We start from the raw sequence: 6,000 nt of genomic DNA on the forward strand, positions 1-6,000 counted from the left end.
CCGGGATCCCCCAGCTAGTGGCTTGTTTGGCTCCCATGTCCAAATTTTCGGGCTTTACATTCTGAGTTTTGTCCACTGTTAAAAGCGTTCAGACCCATTAGCAAAGTAAGTTTTTCTGCCAAGCTATTTACTAACAATAAATAGCCAATGCATCTCGGAATCCACTCCATGACAGTGGTGTTTTTGTTTTTGTTTTAATAATGGCTAAATATCTTGTTGAGATAGTGTTGAGCGATCCTGAGTTTCTGGTCATATGGAATCCTGGTAGCTTGGATTGTCCCTTTTTGTTCACATGAAACTGTGGACAGAGAGTAATTCAACAAAAGGTTCTTACTAACTAGTTGATTGCTTGATTACATCTGCCCTCTTTCCCACCCTTGGTTTGTGAGTACAGACAACCTTAGAGAGTAATGTGTTCTCAGATGCTAAATGAAAATCAATACTTCACTTTCATTCACACAAAAAAATTCTTACCTCTTGGAATAAGAGCTCACTCATTTTTCAGTAACAACTCTAAAGTCACCGTGGTTATATAGATTATCATTTATTATTCTTTGCCTTCGGGGATGAATCTCTGAAGATTCTAGAGATTCAGCTGTGAATTCAGAAACGCCGTGGAGCATTATCAAGCCCTGGAGCGCATACTGAGCAGTTGCGGTCCACACAGGATTCTGTAAATTCTCACGTGGTCAATGTATTCTTTTGTTTCTCCGTAGACGTTCATGCAGAGGTCTATAAATTTCATTTAACAATTACTGAGGAGTGTAATATAAATTGTCTTATACCTAAATATTGGTTCCAAGTTTACTTTGATATTTCTGATTAAGTGATACTCAGTACTAAACTTCAGATATAAAAAGGTAATCTTAGTTTTATCCATTCTGTATTTTTCATTGATAAATATTTTTTTACTGATATTTATAAGACAAGTCATTAAGTGCCTTGGGGAATATGAGGTGGGACTTTATATCAAGTTGAATTTTAAATAACAAGAATTTTTAAGACATGTGCATTAATTATTATAGCAAAGGTTAGAAAATACACATCTTGAAAATTGTATAGATAGAGAGCTAAAGTATAAAAAGAGGCTTGGAGGAATTCCAGACAAGAAATAGTCTTTCACTCACTGTCAATGCCTCAAAGTGCTGCCTCCTGAGGAGTAATTTGCAGTATAGAGAGGATAATCTTGGTAAACAGGCATTGTCAATGTGAAGACAAAAATCTTATCCTAATTCTCTTGCTAACCCTAACTTTAGAAACTGTATCTCACTCACTGAAAAATGAGTAAAGTAAGGTTTTCCTCCAACAAAATAAGAACCAACATTCATTCAGAGCTTATTTTGTGCCAAGAACTATGCATAACATTTTACATAAATGTAATTCTCACAATTACAACAATTTCGTGAGGTTAGCTATTTTTATTATGCTTATTTTTCACATGAGAAAATGGAGAATGAGAAGTTTAAACAACTTGTGCTAGTGGGTGGGTGGTTCCAGCTCACAATGTCAGTTTCCCACTTCAAGTGTCAACCACCAAACTGTCCAAATTAATGCCCCAGACCTCCTCTGAAGATTAAGACTTTCTGGAGAGCCACTAGCAACATCTTCAGCTCACATGCAAGGAGTGCCCAGATATGGGGACAGTTAAAGCCCGTAGGGGCAATCCACAACCAGTGGTGGCTGGAATTTACTGCAGAAACAGCCTTCTCACCCTTTAGATGGACAGTTCTGGAAGGCAATCTCTGTGTTTCCCACACGTTCCAGGGGAATCAAGCTGTTGTGGCAGTGACTTTGACTACACACCCTTTTATTGGCTTTTCCTCCTTGGCTGTCTCACCCTCAGTACTTCCTTACTGCTGCTTCTTTGGATCACCTCCCAAGTGAACTAACCACAGCCAAATCTTTGTCCCAAGCTCTGCCTTCCAGGAAACTCAAACTAAGACAGAGATGTACACCCCTGCCTCCATTAACAAGAAAATTAAGGAGGTCTCTTTTTTTTTTTTTTCTGATAATCACCCAGAGTTTGGTGTATCATCCATGGAATGTGAAAGACATACGGATTGGTGTCAGACTCATGCCTACATTGAGAAGATGGCTGGATCCGTAGTCAAGTACAGCCTTTGCCATCATTTACCTCTTGTCCCTTCTCCAACTATAGCACTGTAGAAGCCAGCGGTAGCCTAGTGAGTATAGGAAGGGAAGTACTTATGTGAGAAATTCCTGGAGATGCTGACCCTGCACTTCTGCCCTCCCTTCCTATTGCAAGCTACTGAGCCTGAGTCAGACACAATTGGGCACAGGCAAAGGGACCAAAGAGCAAAAAATTCTAATTTAGAAGAAATTGAAGTTTTGATTTTAGATTTATCTGGGATTTTTAATTTCAGAAAATGTATGTAAATAATTGGGACTGACCCAAAATCTACAGAATATGCCTGTGATATTATCTGGAGACAGGGAAGAGGAAATTGATAGGGAGGCATTGAAGTGACAACAGTGAAAAAATTAAATCACCTTTTGTTGGCATCCTACTGAATCTTTTGTCCAGAAATTTTTTACATTTTTATTAGAGTGACAACAGCACTTATTTTCACCTATGGTATTTGTAACTTCATATAGTGAATATTATCATTTTGAAATATGAGCTTATTTTGGGGGGTTCTCATTTGGCACTAGTTCAATCAAATATTTTCTTATGAATAATTTACATATAAATAAGTGTAGAAAATAATTAAGCCAGAACCTAGTTGTGTAAGGAAAGGGTAATATTACCATAGCAACATGAATGGTCATAAGAGAAGGTAGGCTCAGCAGGCTTTACTGCCTTCTGTATAAGTCAGTGAGAAAGCTATGAAAGAGTCCAGGGAAATGAGGGACTCACCATATTCTATAACTGAGACAGGACAGTAGTTTAGGCACAGTTCTGAGTATTTGGCAGTAACATGGTCGGAGGGATTTGTATGGTGTTTATTTTGCAGTAAAAGTTTTCATGGCCAACTTCTTATTCTGAAGACAAAGTCAAAACAGAAAACTTCTATATGGTGAAATGGGATTTGCTCAGCTGACCAAGTCATCAGGGCATCAAGGGATGAATGGGAATCTCTGATTTTCAGAAATAAATGAAGAGAATCTAAAGTGATAAATATTTGCATTGATATAAAAATATATTGTATGACTCTTAATTCCTTTAAGATATATAAAACACATATATAACTATAGCACAAAGTTCATAGAAGGAAAATAAACATATACGTTTTGGTATTTTTTCTAAATTGCTAAGAATTGCTAAAATATTAACTACAGGTAAACTGAAAACTAAGCCACACTTATTTTCATCCTGAGAACCCAAAACCAATCCCACTGCCATCAAGTCGATTCCGACTCATATTGACCCTATAGGGCAGAGTAGAACTGCCCCATAGAGTTACCAAGCAGTGCCTGGTGGATTCAAACTGCTCACCTCTTGGTTAGCAGCTGTAGCACTTAACCACTACACAACCAGGGTTTCACCCTGAGGGCAACCACTAAAAAAGTAATGCAAAGAGATATACCTAGTGCTAATGGATAAATTAAATGGAATTTAATTTTTTTTTCCAAATAATCCAAAAGAAAGGAGAAAAGGGAAAGTGAGGAGGAAAAAAAAAAAAAACCAACCTGATACAGCATCTATGCAAAACCTTCCGGCTAACATCATTATAATTGTAAAATATTAAGCGACTTCCTTCAACGCTTTGGAAAAAGCTAAGGAGGTCCATTCTCATCACTTCTATTCAGCATTTTACTGGATGTTCGAAGCATTGAAATAAGTAATGAAAAGTAATGAAAAGCATGAAGCTGAGCTAAGAAGAAGCAAAATTGTCTCCATTTGCAGATAACTGTTCATGCAAAAAATTCTAAGAAATATACAAAACATATATTAGTGCTAATTTAGTAAGGTTGAGGCATACAAGGTTAATACATAAAAATTAATTTTAGTTTTACAAACTAGAAGCAAACAATGTAAAAAGTATTTCCAATAAACAAGTCCTTTGTTTTGCAGAGCTCCATCATGCAATCTCCAACATTGTTCCTATCACCAATGTCATATTTTTCAACTTCTGTTCCTTCTTTTTGTTTCCAACATTTGCATTCCAACACCAGTAATTGTCAACACAACTTGATGGCACGTTTGATCAATTTCAGACTCAGCTGTTCTTAAGAATCTGCAATTTTTTGATCTTTGCCATTCATGGTTGGTGCATCAATTTGAATAAGAGTCATAGTAACTAGTCTTCCTCGTAGGCAGATGGATTTTAGCCTATCACTGACAGCATTGTATTTCAGGATAGATTTTGAATTGTTCTTTTTGAAGTGAATGCAATGCCAATTCTTTTCAGTTTGTAGTTCGTAGCATAGTAGACCACTTGATTGTCAGATTCAAAATTGCCAATACCAGTCCATTTCAACTCACTAGGATATTGATCTCCAAGCCTTCATTTCATTTTTGACGACTTCCCATTTTCCTTGATTCATACTTTGTACCTTCCACATTCCAATTATTAATGGATGTTTGCAGCTGTTGTTTCTCATTTTGAGTCATGCCACATAAGCAAATGAAGGCCCAGAAGGCTTACTCCATTCACATTATTAAGGTCCCTCTACTTGGAGGAGGCAGTTCTTCCCCTGTTATATTTTGAGTGCTTTCCAACCTGAAGTGCTCATCTTCCAGCACTGTATCTAACAGTATCCTGTTGTTATCCACAAGGTTTTCATTGGCTAATATTCAGAAGTACATCACCAGGCCCTTCCTCCTAGTCTGTCTTATTCTGGAAGCTCCACTGAAACCTGTCCACCATGGGTGACTGTCATGGATTGAATTGTGTCACCAAAAAATATGTGTAACAATTTGGCTAGGTCATGATTCCCAGTATTGTGTGATTGTCCACCATTTTGTCATCTGATATGATTTTCCTGTGTGTTGTAAATCCTATCCCTACGATGTTAATGAGACGGGATTAGCAGCAGTTATGTTAATTAATGAGGCAGGACTTAATCTGCAAGAATGGGTTGTGTCTTGAGCCAATCTTTTTGAGATGTAAAAGAGAGAATCGAGCAGAGAGACATGGGGAACTCATACCACCAAGAAACAAGAGCTGGGAAAATAGCACATCCTTCGGACACCCAGGGCCTCTGCGCTGAAAATCTCCTCGGCCAGGGGAATATCGATGACAAGGACCTTCCTCCAGAGCCAACAGAGAGAGAAAGTCTTCCCTTGGAGCTGATACCCTAAATTTGGATTGGTAGCCTACTAGACTGTGAGAAAATAAATTTCCCTTTTTTAAAGCCATCCACTTGGGGCATTTCTGTTATAGCAGCACTCGATGACAAAGTCAGCGACCTTCCTGGTATTTGAAATATTGGTGGCACAGCTTCCAGATTCATAGCAACACTCAAGCCACCACAGCACAACAAATTGACAGAAGGGTGCTGGTACTACCTTTGAGGATGCACAATAAAGCCTCTGTCAGTGTGTTGTACTGTGGTGGCCTGTGTGTTGCTGGGATGCTGGGAACTCTGCCACCAGCATTTTAAATACCAGCAGGGTCATCCATAATGGACAGGTTTCAACGGAGCTTCCAAACTAGGAAGAAAAATCTGGTGATCTACTTCTGAAAAAATTGGCCAGTGAAAACCTTATGAGTAGCAATGCAACATTATCTGATATAGTGCCAGAAGATGAGCACCTCGTGTTAGAAGTCACTCAAAATACAACTGGGGAAGAGCTACCTCCCGAAATGGAGTCAACTTTAATGATCTGGATGGAATAAAGCTTTTAGGAACTTCATTTGCTGATGTGGCATGACTCAAAATAAGAAGAAACAGCTGCAAGCATCCATTAATAATGGGAATGTGGAATGTATAAAGTATGAATCTAGGAATATTGAAAGCCATCAAAAATGACATGGCAAGCGTAAAAATTATTATCCTAGGCATTTTTTTTCTAGTTTGGCATTAGTGAGCTAA

Source organism: Elephas maximus, chromosome 7 (assembly GCF_024166365.1).
Source record: "Elephas maximus indicus isolate mEleMax1 chromosome 7, mEleMax1 primary haplotype, whole genome shotgun sequence".
In the NCBI taxonomy this organism is placed as follows: Eukaryota; Metazoa; Chordata; class Mammalia; order Proboscidea; family Elephantidae; genus Elephas; species Elephas maximus.